At 39.9% G+C, this 15,000-nt stretch overlaps 2 long non-coding RNA genes across 3 annotated transcripts in view; one reads left to right on the top strand and one right to left on the bottom strand.

The window, feature by feature from the left end:
* The window catches only part of LOC126997388 (uncharacterized), a 50,499-nt gene extending 37,722 nt beyond the window's left edge, over positions 1-12,777 (top strand). The window contains exons 3-6 of one of the 2 annotated variants that reach the window (XR_007752079.1): positions 9,755-10,005; positions 10,323-10,424; positions 11,662-11,846; positions 11,993-12,777. This is a non-coding gene — a long non-coding RNA (uncharacterized LOC126997388). Of the gene's footprint in view, positions 1-9,754; positions 10,425-11,661; positions 11,847-11,992 lie in introns of both variants that reach the window. The other variant, XR_007752078.1, reaches the window with a different exon arrangement.
* LOC126997389 (uncharacterized) lies at positions 5,340-7,087 on the bottom strand. Its single transcript, XR_007752080.1, has 3 exons — positions 7,049-7,087; positions 6,095-6,194; positions 5,340-5,434 (listed from the first exon to the last, which is right to left on the bottom strand). It is a non-coding gene; the product is annotated as an uncharacterized LOC126997389 (long non-coding RNA).
* Positions 12,778-15,000: the final 2,223 nt, after the last annotated feature.

Here is a 15,000-nt window from a genome sequence, read left to right as displayed (position 1 = left end):
TATATATATATATATATATATATATATATATATATAAGTCAGTTGATTTACAACTGCAGTCAGTATCAGATGTAATTCAGTTTATCACTGAACAAATTTTTGCAAATACTCATGTTAAAATAATATTTGTGACACATTGGGTCACAAAATTACTGAGTAGTTTAAATTTCCTCATTGTAAGTCATTCCTGATCAATAGATTTTGTTTCACTATGTTTGCTAAATACTACCAGGAACTATGATACAAAACAACAAAATAAAATAAATGCCAGACCATACATGCAGCATTGTCAAATATTGCCTAATTATTGACTAATGCTGTAAGAGAAAGTTACAGTACTTACATAATACTCTTAGTGCTTACTAAGCATAAAATGGGACTGCTATAGATTTAACAATGAGCAACAAAGAGATTAAAAGAACACATGTAGATTGGTCACTATGACTCATAAACTTTTACATGACATACCATTTTTTTAAGTATATGTACTATAGTATATAATACATAAGTACTTCCATGATATTTAGTGTACTATTTTTTTGTAAATAAGCAATGCTCACAAACGTGATGAAAATATTGACCGTTTTGCCTCTCCATTGAGGTTGAAATTACAGCAGCATTGACACATTGTACTCCATCCTGTGGCAATATTTACCCATTCATTTTCCTACAATTTGAACATGGCCTACAATTTAACAATATGAGATTCCTTGCTGAGTCATCCCCACAAACCTGCATCTCTGTTATGAGGTTTCCCAAACTGGCCACCCACAGTTTTATTTTGAGCAAAAGGTAGCTCAATATTATGCTTAAAATATGTATTTATCAAGTACAGTATTAGTGAATTTAATAATAATTTTCTATTGGAGCCATAAGTTCCCCATTCCAATGTTTATTTGTAAGCTGTTTGCATATTTACTACATTTCTTCTTTATTTAAGCAACTTGAACATTTTACCTTGGAAGTTTGCCTAAAGATACTTTCTGTGTATCTTAAGGTCTGAAACACAAAGACTGGGAAGGTATGGTCGTTCCAGGAGAATCTGGCGGGCGGGGGAGTGGCGGCTGTGGGGTCAGCTAAGCCCAGCACCTGCCACACACTCTCAATACTTCTTGTTTCCTCTCATATGTCAGCTATTTACTACCTTTAAATGAATTTAATTAAGTAACTGGATAATCCAATAAGGTCATATAGTGTTAAGACTGTTTCGTTTTTAGGATAATAACAAATATTTTGTGTAAATACCAGGACACTTGACAACGTTGTATTCCAACGTTGTCAAGTGACTTGGTAATTACACAAAATATTTGTTATTATCCTAAAAATGAAACAATCTGAATACTATATGACCTTATTTGATTATTCAATTATTTAATTAAATTCATCTAAAGGTAGTAAATATCTGACATATGAGAGGAAGAGGGAGGTGTTGAGAGTGTGTGGCAAGGCGCGGGGCGGTGCTGACCTTGGCTGACCCCCCAGCCGCCACCTCCCGCCCGCCAGATTCTCATGGAAATATCATAGTGGTTGAATGCTTCATGTACAAGCACAGTGATTTTAAAGACTTGGGTTAGTATTTTGCAACTGATTGTCAGATTGAGATTATCCATGTGCTGTCCAAAAGGTGTCCATTAATCAGCCCTAATTTCACTCAAGAGGGGAGACAGCATTAGAAAAATAAGCAAGAGACATATATTATGGTACCCACTCTGAGGACACCAGCAGATGTCCAAGTATACCATATTTGCTTTTGGTGTAATGGAATGGTTTCCTGCATGAATGGTTACTCAGAGGATGATGCGAATGTTTAACTGAGGAACAATGGACTGACGGGGATGAGGTTGTGCATTAAAAGAGTATCATTAACTACATATTTTCCCATGTGAATGATTTCCCTTCAGACTAGAAAGTAGGCACCCCCCTTTAACCACTACTGGCTAGAACACATAGAATGGTTAAATGGCCTTTTCTGACTCCCCTCTCTTCCTTTATGAGAAATGGAGTATCTCATGAGGAGGGTGAAAACAATGACTTTAGATTTTCTGGTTTGGTGAGGTCAACATGGTACTTTTAAAGCATCACCTTTCAGGGACCTTGTGACTGAACTGAAATCTTGAGGAACTGTATAGGTGTAAGTGTATGTAGTTAGTTATTTTCTTTAACATATATAAAACAAGAGTTGACTCAGAAAATGTTTTCCCCTGCAAAGAGATACAGTTCAAAGGTTTTATATGGAATGTGAGGGGTTAAGAGATTTGATGCTTTAGACTCGTCACTAATCTTTTTTTTTTTTTTTTTACTTTGAAGAAAAACAGAGGACTTTTGATGATCATAATGATGTATATATGCAGTCATACTATTTCAAATATTCAAAATCCACTGGAAGATTAGGTTGGGGGAAGTTATGTGCCGAAGTTTGTAAAACACCATGATGGAGATGCCAGATGGTGTTCCCAACTTCCAACTTCAGCTCCTCAAAGACGTATCCGAAACGAACTGGAAATCAGGAAAAAGGGTCATTGTATATTTAAATTACCAATTTCGAGTAACAAATAAATTTGTTGACTATTTCAAGTGAGCATATGATAAACACCTGAGGAACCTTAGGGAAGGTAAATTGTAGTAACATGGAACTTGTATCAAGTTAATGGGTTCTCCCACACAACAGGCTCGAAGGGCCAATTGAATGCAGATGAACACTGCCACCGGGTGCAGCTGTAGTGTATGTTCCCAACTTTACCTTGCCTTTAAATGATAAACATTACAGGGACCCTTTTCAGATTTTAAAATGTTTAACAAAAGTACTCTATCCTATTCCTATTCCCTTTTTGACTTTTCATGGTCTGGGTTTGTATCAATTGTTTGTCCTAGACAAGGCTGACATTACGGTACAGTATGGTATGGAATACAATATGGTACAGTTGAAATTTTGATAAAAAATACTGTACGGAATTACGGTACGATATTTTTCCTAATGTAGGGTATGGTATGATATAGATACGGAAAATTTTGCAAAACTACGAACCGTACCGTACCACAGGCTTAAAACAAGTGATCATCCTGTTTGTTTGTTTTTTTTTTTTTTTTTCCATTAGCTCCTGGTAGGTTATATTTAGGAGGCCTGATACATGTTTAGTCACTTTGTGCCTTTTCAAATTTATTGACATACCTTAATTATTTTTTCACAATTTTTTATTTCTTATGTATGTATACATATTTTCCTAATGGTACAAAATTACAGTACGGTATTTTTACCGTACTGTACAATACGGAAAAATAGCTGGGGGTACAGAACAATATTACGGTACAGTATTTTTTTCAGGTACGGAGTACAGTTAAAAATTCCATACCATACCGTACTGTCAGCCTTGGTCCTAGATAGGGAATGTGTATTTTTCTACTCTCTTAAGTCTTTCATTCCCAATCATTATTTACTGATCTGCTAACTGACTATTAAACATATGTTATTTTTTTGTTAATTTTCAACTTCAGGCCTACGTACTTTCATAGTTTCTGTGAAGTTCCTTAATCATTCTCTGTAATTTCTCTTAAGTCTCACTTAGTGTGATTATGTCATCTATGAATCTAAGGTTATAAATGTATTCAGGGTATATATGATTTTTTTATCATGAATAATTTTGAAGATATTTTCTAAGGCTTAAAGGCAAATGTAAAGCTTGGGGAATATGCTATAGCTTCATGTGGCCTCAGTGCTCATGTCTGTCACACTGGCCCTTGAGCCTGAGGTGGGTAAGAATCCACTGCCCAAAGAAAGGGCCAGTGTGACATCTGGGTTACCACAGTTTACCTTCCCTAGGTTTCCCCAGGTACCCATTTATCAACCAACCCAAAAGGGAAGAGAGTTGTATGCCAATTGCCCAGGGCAGGATTTGAACCTGTATCACAGAGGTGATACAGAAGGCAAGAATAACCACTGTAAAAACGGAAAAAAAACATTCTGATTCTGAATGTTCTACATTTCACACCCCCTACCCCAAAACACCAGTAAATAACTGATCAAGGTAACGGAATTACATGCTGAGACCGCTTTTCTTTTGCCAGCTTGCATGGATGAAGGGTGCACATCATCGGGAGCTGTTACCTGTACCCATTCCTATTTTCTATAAGCACTAAGCCACTGTACGAAGAAAGTACTTTGAATACCAGGCTATGCCATTCTTTCTTTTACTTCATGGGAAAAACAAGCCAGAATCTTGCCATGGTAAGTTGGAATGTTAAACAACCTGTCTGACTGACATCTGACTGCTTGTCTCAGATTCATCTAAATTCTGACATCAATCGTACACTATGTACTTTCTGAAATTCTGAAAATGCATTTGCCAGTTGAATTTCAGAGATTTTATACAGTGGAACCACACGTACTTAGAAGTTATTGAAGTAGCCAGCGATACTGGGAAGAAACAAATCTGTTCAATGTGGCAACTTAAATTTGTAATGGCATCCCATTAGATGTCATATATACTTACTTGGCAAAGTCTGGTGATTTTGAAATGACATGCTCAAATTCTGCAAAAGCCAACATTCCATCATCATCCAGATCAGCCTCCTCCAAAACTCTGGTGACCAAAGCCTGAAGAAAAAGAAAAATTAGTATTACACCATGTAGTCATTACAAATATGCAAAGTGGGGCCTCAGATAGCAATGGGTATGTTAATGATGCACTCTATGTAACATCATATTTGAATAACAATACAACTCTGGAAAGCAATGGATCTGCAATCACTCTTCCCACACATTTCTCAGCTGTGTTTACCATGTGAATGTGAGTGGTAAGACTGCCAGTCTTGATTTGTTCCTGTATCAGAGTGGTTGTGTAGTGCTGTCTTTATTTGTCTATCAAGTATTATTGTCTGCAGGGCTCCCAAAGTACTAAAACTATAAAAGAAACAATAATGATAAAAGTGAAATGAAATAATTAAACCCTCATAGGAATAAAAAGTAAAGCATTGTGTTCAAAAGTATGGTTTCATTCAATGTACCAAATCCATCACCCCCCCACACACACACACACAATAAATATGGTTTTAGCTAATGTGCCAAATCCATCACCCCCCTCCCCCATACCATCACCACCACCATCACACACACACACACACACACACACACACACACACACACACACAAGAGACAGGAGTGTAGCTCACTTCCTGTATATCACAACTAGGTAATATACACACAAAACAAGATTCCACTTATGTTTCATTCATTAAGTTTGAAAATGTAATGACCTTAGCAATACTTTTGAACATACATGTCATTTTCTGTGGCATAAAATAAATGATAAAGCCTCAGGAGGAGCACCAGATTCCTCACTCACCTCCATGTCAGCCGGGGAGAAGCGTTGTGGGCTCACCAGCTTGGTAATTGTCTCCTGAAGATCACCTCGTCCCAAATAATCATCCCCATCAAAATCTATGTAAAAAAAAAATATATCATCAGTGTGCAGGTAGATACTTCTATATTTCATTTTTATTATCCCACTTCTCAGGGTAATGAACCATCATCAGCCTGTAGATCAAAGCTTTCAATGATGACAGGAGGATGAAAAGTAAATGAGACCAAAAAGGAGGGGACAATAATGTTAACTGGCAAGGTCCCCACTGAAGCAATACCTTCCCACTCCTTGTATTATCTGAAAAAAATTGTGCCTTCACACAGACTGAGTATGACATTATCCTATCTTAACTCTATTTGCTGTTATGAATTTACTGATAGATTGGCTAAGCATGTATAAGAATCCTTCCTACACTCTCAGTTCCTATAAAATTATAGGGAGATGTTACTTTATAGTTTAATTCATAAACTGATGTACGTAAGCCTTGATCAACTTGGCAGAAATCTGTCATATATTTTCGTGCTATAATTTTAAACTTTTTGCAGGAAACTTCTTGTTTGCATGATCTTTGTGTTTTGTGCATTATGCAATGTATGTGAACTCATAACTTATTTGTCTGGGCACACTTAGGACAGTGAGGCAATATTGTGGAGCACTGTTGTTCCATTTCATCAACAGTGTGGCAATATTGTGGAGCACTGTTCCATATTTCATCAACAAACATTTTCAAAACCTACCAAAAATCCTGAAGGCATATTCTGCTTTCACTGACTTTGGGGCTGCTTCGCTGAACACTGACATCATATCCAGAAAATCTTCAAATGTGCAATCTCCATCCTGAAATTCCCAAAGAACGTTACTCAGAGTCTAATAATTATAATTACTATTAATATGCAGCTAATGGGATTAATGTTGTGCTACTGACAAGTGCCTTACTGATTTCCATATTTTGAGAGACAAAACAAATTTTCATCACCAAGAGATATTACTCCATTTTTATTTCAACTGGCTGTGGAAAAGACTGAAAAGATAAAATGAGAGAATGATTAGAAATAAAATAATAATCCTCCTAAGCTAGGTAGCTAAGACCATATAGCTTTGCTAGGGTCATAAGACAGAGCTGCCTCTCTCACCAAGAAGCTGCCAGGAGCTGATTGAACGCACAGCCCTCGGGTTGGAAGGCAAGCACCAAACCCACTGAGCTGATGATGGCAGTAAAGAATGGCATACCATATTTTTAAGTTAGCAGAACTGGAAAGTATTAAAAATTTGGCAGGCCTCTCTATAGGGCACCTGCACCTTTGGTTGAGGAAAAGATGAGACACATGCGTTCACCAAATGGATTGGCCCGTAGTTCAGGGAGTTTCAATAGCTTGTCCATTGGAAGCTTGGCATTGAGTTTGTGACCGACTTTCTCCAAAGCCAGATTCTTGAAGCGCTAGAGCACTGGGAAAAAAAAGATCACTTGGTATTATAAGCAAAGATGCACCTAACAATAAGCAGAAACACCTTACTGCTCAAACATTTAATAATATATATAGGTTCTTTAACATTTTTTTTTTTTTTTTTACTCAATAAGTTACCTATATTTTTTGGTCTGATCTTAATCACAGCAGAGGCAATTCAGCACATTCTAAACTTACCCCATTGAGAATTTTTATATTAGACAAGGAGCATGCAGGATAACTTACTATAATATCTCCTTCTTGGTGAAGTAGGTCAGCTCCTGGAAAGAAAAGAACAAAACATTATACAGAATTGATTTTTCTTTATCAATAGTGATGAAGATAGTATTAAAAGGTTGTATGAAGGCAGGGAGGAAATAGAAAGAATTGCAAACTTCACAAATGTTCCTGACACAGTTCTGGGAGAAAAGGGCTTAAATGTGCTAATGATCCAAAGAAAAATATAAGTGCAGTAAATAAGTGGCACCTACTGTTAATAAGTTCAAGTTTTGAGATTATTTAGTACTGTAGAGTGTAAATCCAAGTGGTCTATTTCAGACACACTTTCTACTCATTTCTGGGTAAAATATGATGCCTTTATACCTAAAGATAAAGACTTTCACTGGAAAGCAGCAATGACAGCAGTAGAACGAATACATTCCAGAAATTACTATGGCAACGTACAATTAGAACAAATAAAAAATACTATGGTATAGATAGTTTTAGTCTTGGCATGTGGGACAGGAATCTCAAGCCCCAGATCTACTGTATTTCTTAACTAACATAACCCTACCTTAACACTACTAACAGAGACTCATCACAGGTTAGAATCACCAGTAAAGGTGTAAGCCAGATTCGTTCTTGGGGTTTCATAACGTTTTCTACCAATAACATTATCTCCATATGAAAAAGCATCATACCCAGAAATGAATAATTGCTGCCTCTGCAATTGATTGCTCAGGTCTACTGAATAATTGCCAAAAGTTCTAGTGCTATAGACTTAATTCGTGTGAAAAAGATAAACGAAGTGATGTGATTCAAAAGTGTGTGATAAAGCAGGCAGAAGGATCATGAGATGGCAAACTTAGTGATTCAAAGATATATAGGTTTCATGGAAGAATTCTGGAGTAACACCCTAAGTGAAAAAAAAGATAAATGGAGTAATGTGATAGAAAAACAAGTGTGTGATAGAGCATGTGAAAGGATCATGAGGAGGCAAACTTAAGTCATTTTAAGTGACATAGGCTACTGAGTGTAATTCTAGAGTAAAACCCAAATAACTAACCTACGTGATTCTAAGTGACATAGGCCACCAGGTGCAATTCTAGAGTAACACCCTTCTAACTAACTTAACCCTCTCATGCACCGTAAGTTTCCAATAAGTTTCTGTTTCGCTCACCATGCATTTCTCAAGCCCGACCAGTCTTTTTTTGCCGCCGCGATACTCTACATTCCCAGACGTATTTTACCCTCACAGATATATCGTACCCCAATAAATTTGGTATCAATAGCTTCATAAAGACTTGTACTACATAGAACAAGCACAAATAAAAATAGAGGAAAATAAACAATACAATCTCGTTTCAAGTCTCCATATAGAGTACCGTAGACAATAAATTTTACCAACTCTTCCCCACTCGCTAGCTCGAAATTTTGTGGGCCAACCTTTTTAGCCGAATATATGTTTCAAAGCGGAATTTAGTGAGGATTTTTATGGTATCCTCAAAATCCTCATACGCCTATTAGTTCCCGAGTTACACCAAGAAAACTATTTTTTTTATAAATAATCTATAGAGTTGACGCTCCTCATCTAAGCTCCTTAGAAAGGTTGCCATTATGTTACCATTAAGAAACTTATCCCAACAAATGACGCTCCCAAATTTGACTCACTTTTATGACGCGTTTTGCGTCATCATGCGCCAGGACCTTTTACCCTTGATGACGCGAAACGCGTCATTGATGCGAGAGGGTTAAGTGATTCTAAGCAACATAGGCTACCAGGTGTGATTCTCTGGAAATTCCTAAATAACTAACTTAAACAATTCTAAGCAACATAGGCCACCGGGTGTAATTCTAGAGTAACACCTTTCTAACTAAAGTGATTTTAAGCAACATAGGCTACCAGGTGTAATTCTGTTGAAATACCAAAATAACTAACTTAAGCGATTCTAAGCGACATAGACCACCAGGTGTAATTCTAGAGTAACACCCAAATAACTAACCTAAGTGATTCTAAGCGACATAGACCACCGGGTGTAATTCTAGAGTAACACCCTAACCACTAGAATCCAACCAATCCCTTGCCTGGTACTCCTCAAGCTCGGCCTCTGTGAACTGGCTGCTGCCCTGACCCATGGTGCAGTGCGGGGCGGGGGAACTTTTTTCTTTTCTCTTTTTTTCCTTGTGATTGACTTGAACTTGTCCTTTAAAGCTCTAGCATAACGTCTGATGTCTTGGGCGAGGAGGCGACACACTCATGTTTTTTTTATTTCTTTTTCTTCAGTGTTTTAGAGGGATACTTAAGTCCATAGAAACACCAAATTCAGTCCAGTCTAGTAAAAGTGGGCCTGGGGTTTTAAAGGCCAGTAACCTTCTCCGTCTTACTCTTTTTCCTTCAGTGCTTTAGAGAGATAATTAAGGCCATACAAGCCCCAAATTCAGCCCAGTCTAGTAAAAGTGGGCCTGGGGTCTTAGGGGTCAGTAACCTTCTCCGTCTTATTCTTTTCCTTCAGTGCTTAAGAAAGATCATTAAGGCCATACAAGCCCCAAATTCACCCCAATCTAGTAAAAGTGGGCGTGGGGTCTTAGGGGCCAATAACCTTCTTCTCCTTCAGTTCAGTTGATGGGGCCAAGTATAGCCTTTGTAACGGCACTTCTCTCACAAGTATTCGTCACTGTGGGCACTGGGTTGTATTCTGCTCCTGTATTTTAATTTATCGTTTTCTTTTTCAGATTTCCTAAAGCAGTGAAACCAGCGGCTTGATCTTGATCCTGATGTCACGGGTGACTTGGGATTTCCTGATTTCTTGATCCTGGTCTTGGTCGGGGATCCTCTTCGTTGTGGTTGAGCTTTTTCCAACAACCAGACGAAGTGGACTGTTTGAAGATTACACTGACGAGGAAAAAGTGAAACGGGTTCCCTATGAGTTTTAAAAACGAAGAGAGAAACAGCAGACGACAACCACTCAAGAATAGACTGGAAGGTAACCGCTAAAGGAAAGCCGTTGTAAAGGCTACCTCAACTGAACTAAAATAAACTTTTAATTCACTTTCTTCTCCAATGCTCTACATTTCAGAAAGACAGGAAAAAAAATACATAGAACTAGAGCAGCCGTATGAGAAAAAAAATCAGAATGATTTTATAAGATTTTTTTTATATTCAGAAAAGGAAACACAGAATATAAAAGAACTGCTGTCTGTATGGAACAAAAGTGGAATTTAAATACAGGAGTAGAATCCACAGTGAAAAATATTAGTGACATATGTGCCTTTACAAAGGCTGTGCTTCGCCCCTGAACAGACTGAATCAGTGAACCAGTTGAAGGCGAAGGGGAGGGACGCTGAGCCGGAAACTGTTGCCTCTATGACTGAGGCCTGACTTCATAACACCACCAGTTATCAAGTAAGTAAAAGTGCTTCATTTGTATGCGTCAGTGTTGTTTTATTGTGAATGGCTAGTGGGAAATATGATTGGAGTTGTCTGGTCTCAAATTTGTTGTGATTCAGCTTTGTCTTGCACAGCGCTGTCAAGCCTATTAGTTCCCACATGTTTTATATGACATTTAAGTTTGATTCTTGAATGCTGTGTTTCTCTTGCATGGCTGTAATTTCAAGGGGGCTAGGAGGCTATTGGCCCCCCAATGTTTTCTATGTCGGCCTAAAGCGGACTTTACGGCCTGCTAACGACCACCCGCGACCCCAAAATGCTGCGATTCACACCCACCGCTCCCCGACCACATAGGTGGCAGAGTAGTCGTGCGACCGAACGACTACCGGCGGTCGTTTAGTGTCCGTCCAGTCAAAATCTAATTATAACAAGTCTGGTCACTTCCCGTGAAAATCCCGTCGGGACCGCGCATGACGTCAAGTTGCCTTCAAAGGCAGGGGCAGTTGCGTGGAGGTGGAGGAGCCGAGTCAGTCTGCAACGAGACAGGGTTGGGTGTATAGCGTTGACGTGGACCAGAGTGCCTAATAAATGTGCTGTAGGTGGCTGCACATCCAACTATAAACACAAACGTGGAATTATGATTTTTTGTTAAATAAGAATGGTATACTTAGAGTTAATAAAGAAATGATAAAATGACTGAAAAGGTAGTACAGTGGACAAAATAAATAAAATACAAGTCACCCATCAATTACTCCGTTTTCTGTCCTCGGACCATGGAGGTAGAATTTGTGGAGTCGACATCAGCCCCTAAAAAGTGAATCCGCCGAACTGCCATTCTTTAGGTCCGCAAGGTTGAGGACACCTGCCAGGTGTCAAGTGTTGCCAGGTCAGGCTGCCCGTTAATGGGCTCGGCCAGGCTGCCTGGTGTTGTCAGGTTAAGTATTTATGAAACAGATCTACCGCAACAATAAATGTACAGTTCTCAAAAACACCACCACCATAATGAATGAGACGGGGTCTGGAGTTAACAACTAAAGTAGTGGACGTGAGCTCTCACCCGGGTATCCCTCATCTTGTGGCCCTAAAAATGACAGTTCGGCTACTTCATCTTAATGAAAGGGATTAGCGGGCCGTGTCGACTCCATCAATTCTACCTCCATGCCTCGGACTCACCAGGGCAATATGACGTCACCTCTTTGCCACGCCTCTCCTGCGCCTGAACAGACTTGTTATGATTAGTCTTTGCGTCCAGTGTCCGTCCAGAGGATGGCCGGACGGCGACCATTGTGAGATTCACACCTTGATCTCACACCTGGAGTCAAGCCAAGACGCTCCCCATACGCCGACCGGTGACCGACAGGCAAGGACCAGTACGCGTCCTGTCGCAATGAGGACGGCGACCGCCCTTGATTAACGACCTGCTGCTGACATGTTACAGTAATATTATCACCCACTTTTATTACACATTTCTCATTATTATTTCTGTAAATTATTTGTGAAAAAATGGTTACTTATAAAGGTAATGAAAGTACTGTGCATGTGCTTCACCTGCCCGGGTTTATAATCGGAGTTTGCTCTCCTAGGTGAACTGGCTCGCAGCTAACGAGCTCCACCTGCCTGGGTTGTTGTTCGGAGCTGTCCTTCTCCTTGGTGAACTGCCTACCACAGCTAACGAGCCCCACCTGCCCGGGTTGTTGTTCGGAGTTGTCCTTCTCCTAAGTGAACTGCCTACCACGGCTAACGAGCCCCACCTGCCCCGGTTTGTTGTTCGGAGTTGTCCCTCTTCTAGGTGAATTGCCTACCACTGCTAACGAGCCACACCTGCCTGGGTTTGTTGTTCGGAGTTGTCCCTCTCCTAGGTGAACTGCCTACCATGGCTAATGAGCCTCACCTGCCCGGGTTTGGTGTTAGGAGTTTGCTCTCCGAGGTGAACTGCCTCACGCTAACTATCTCTACCTGCCCGGGTTTGTTGTTCGGAGTTTGCTCTCCTAGATGGACTGCCTACCACGGCAAACGAGCCCCACCTGCCCGGGTTTGTTCGGAGTTTGCTCTCCTAGGTGAATTGCCTACAACAGCTAACGATCTCCACCTGCCCGGGTTTGTTGTTCGGAATTGGCTCTCCTAGATAGACTGCTTACCACGGCTAACGAGCCCCACCTACCCGGGCAGATCTCCGACATCGCGGACACCCCAGGGGACACCAAGGCGCCCTTCGGGAAACCCTCCAGTACTGCCACGCTCGCCAGGGAGACCTTGGGCTCGCTGGCGCTCCCCGCCGAGGCAAGGAGGGAATATGCAAGAACTCTCTTCTTAAAACTACCAGACTGGGGGTCTATAGCCCCCCCAGTGTTTTCTATATCGGCCTCAAAACGCCCATAAAAGTGCTTATTTTTTAAAAAAATCAACCACCTGCGCATGCTCGCTTCACTCGCCCCCCCTCCTCCCCCATAATGACTTATGATGCCCTCTAACCCCCCCCCAAAAAAAAAGGAAAAATCTGACAAAATTACGAGCCTGTCTTGGCACCACCTCAAGATGGATATTGAAGGTGCATGCATGAGGAGGAGGAGGAAGGTGTAGAAGGAAGAGGTATAGGGGTGTCCTTTTGTTGTTGATCTTGATCTTAAGTAATTTGCAGGGCACTTGTAATAGGTGCAAAACTCGCATATTTGGGTTGACTCGTTTACATTGTTGTTCTCCAGTGGTAGGGCTTGGAAAGTTTTTGCAAATGGCCTCTCAACTGTTCGATGTTGTGTTGGAAAAGCTTGGTAAAGGGAATGAATACATGTATCCTTGGAGTAGCGTGTAAGTTTCAGTCATTGCCCAAACCCTCCCCGTGGTTTTTTTTTTTTTTTTTTTTTTTTTTTTGTGTGTGTAGTGTCTTGATGCCTAAAGTCTTTTGCGCTTTTCTTCATAGGGGAGCTGCTGAAGTCTTTCCACTAGCCAATGTTTAGTATTTCTGGCTGTTTATGTTGAGTAAGTTTGAACAGTTTAATAAGTATATATGTGCATCAACATCGATGAGGGTTTTTTTTTTTTTTTTTTTTTTTTGGCCATTTTAAACACAATCTTGTCTTCTCTTGTATTTGTGAGATTGAACAGAATACAGCTGCGTGCATTAGAGTGTGTAGCCTTATGTGTGATGAATGGGACTGGGTGATCTGGGAAATCAGAGTAATTTCCGTTTGTCAGGTTGGAAATGTCTGTTTGCAAGGTGCGTTCCCACTGCAGGAGGGTGACAAGTCCTCTTGGAGAAAATTATATAGATGGAGAAGAGGGATAAACAGATACCACCCCTCATCTTCCTCATTCTCTCTCTCTCTCTCTCTCTCTCTCTCTCTCTCTCTCTCTCTCTCTCTCTCTCTCTCTCTCTCTCTCTCTCTCTCTCTCTCTCTCTCTCTCTCTCTCTCTCTCTCTCTCCGTCGTTACGTGAGTGTAGCCGCAGAGGAGGCAGCAGCGGCAACTGAAGCCGATCCACCCCGTAAATTGGTAACTTTACACCTCGTGAAGTTTGGCTTGCTCGCTCTCTCTCTCTCTCTCTCTCTCTCTCTCTCTCTCTCTCTCTCTCTCTCTCTCTCTCTCTCTCTCTCTCTCTCTCTCTCTCTCTCTCTCTCTCTCTCTCTCTCTCTCTCTCTCTTTCTCTCTCTCTCTCTCTCTCTCTCTCTCTCTCTCCTCTCTCTCTCTCTCTCTCTCTCTCTCTCGTACGTCTTTAAGTCACTGGAAAATAAAAATAATCATTTTCATTAATAAATAATTTTATTAATCAGTAGTGCAGCGAGGAGCCTGCATGATGAAGTGAAGTGTGTTTTGCATTTCTCTTAGTCATTCTGGGCCTCCCGAATTATACTTCTGGCTGCGCCCCTGATATTAACATTATTAATAACGTTATTAATCTTATTATTATTGTTATAATTATTATTATTATTATTATTATTATTATTATTATTATTATTATTATTATTATTATTATTATTATTATATTATTATTATTATTATTATTATTATTATTATTATTATTATTATTATTATTATTATTATTATTATTATCATTATCATTATCATCATTATTATTTTATATCAACATCATCACCATCATAATTTGTCATTATTTTCGTCGTCATCTTCATGGTCGCCATCGTCGTCATCTCTAGTGACATTTTTCTGCTTCATGCGTTTCCTGTTTTATGGGTATTGATTATCTGTGGTTTGACCTGGAGAGAGAGAGAGAGAGAGAGAGAGAGAGAGAGAGAGAGAGAGAGAGAGAGAGAGAGAGAGAGAGAGAGAGAGAGAGAGAGAGAGAGAGAGAGAGAGAGAGAGAGAGAGAGACGCAGTTCCCACCAGGGTCTTAATTATGCATTTCTCCATGATGCCTGAATTTTGAAGATGATATTATATCATACTATTAGTATAGCTGTTGTTGTTGCTGCTGCTAATATTGTTGTTGCTGTTCCAGTTTCTATGGCTAGTGTTGTTGTTGCTGTTGTTGTTGTTGCTATTTAATAATACAGTGGCGTGAGCAGTATCGGTGTTACTGCAACAGTGTCGATATATTGGTGGCAGCAAGGACGTGTGTGTGTGTGTGTGTGTGTGT

This window comes from Eriocheir sinensis, chromosome 12 (genome assembly GCF_024679095.1).
Source record: "Eriocheir sinensis breed Jianghai 21 chromosome 12, ASM2467909v1, whole genome shotgun sequence".
Taxonomy (NCBI): Eukaryota; Metazoa; Arthropoda; class Malacostraca; order Decapoda; family Varunidae; genus Eriocheir; species Eriocheir sinensis.
This window is presented reverse-complemented; position numbering and strand designations above follow the sequence as displayed.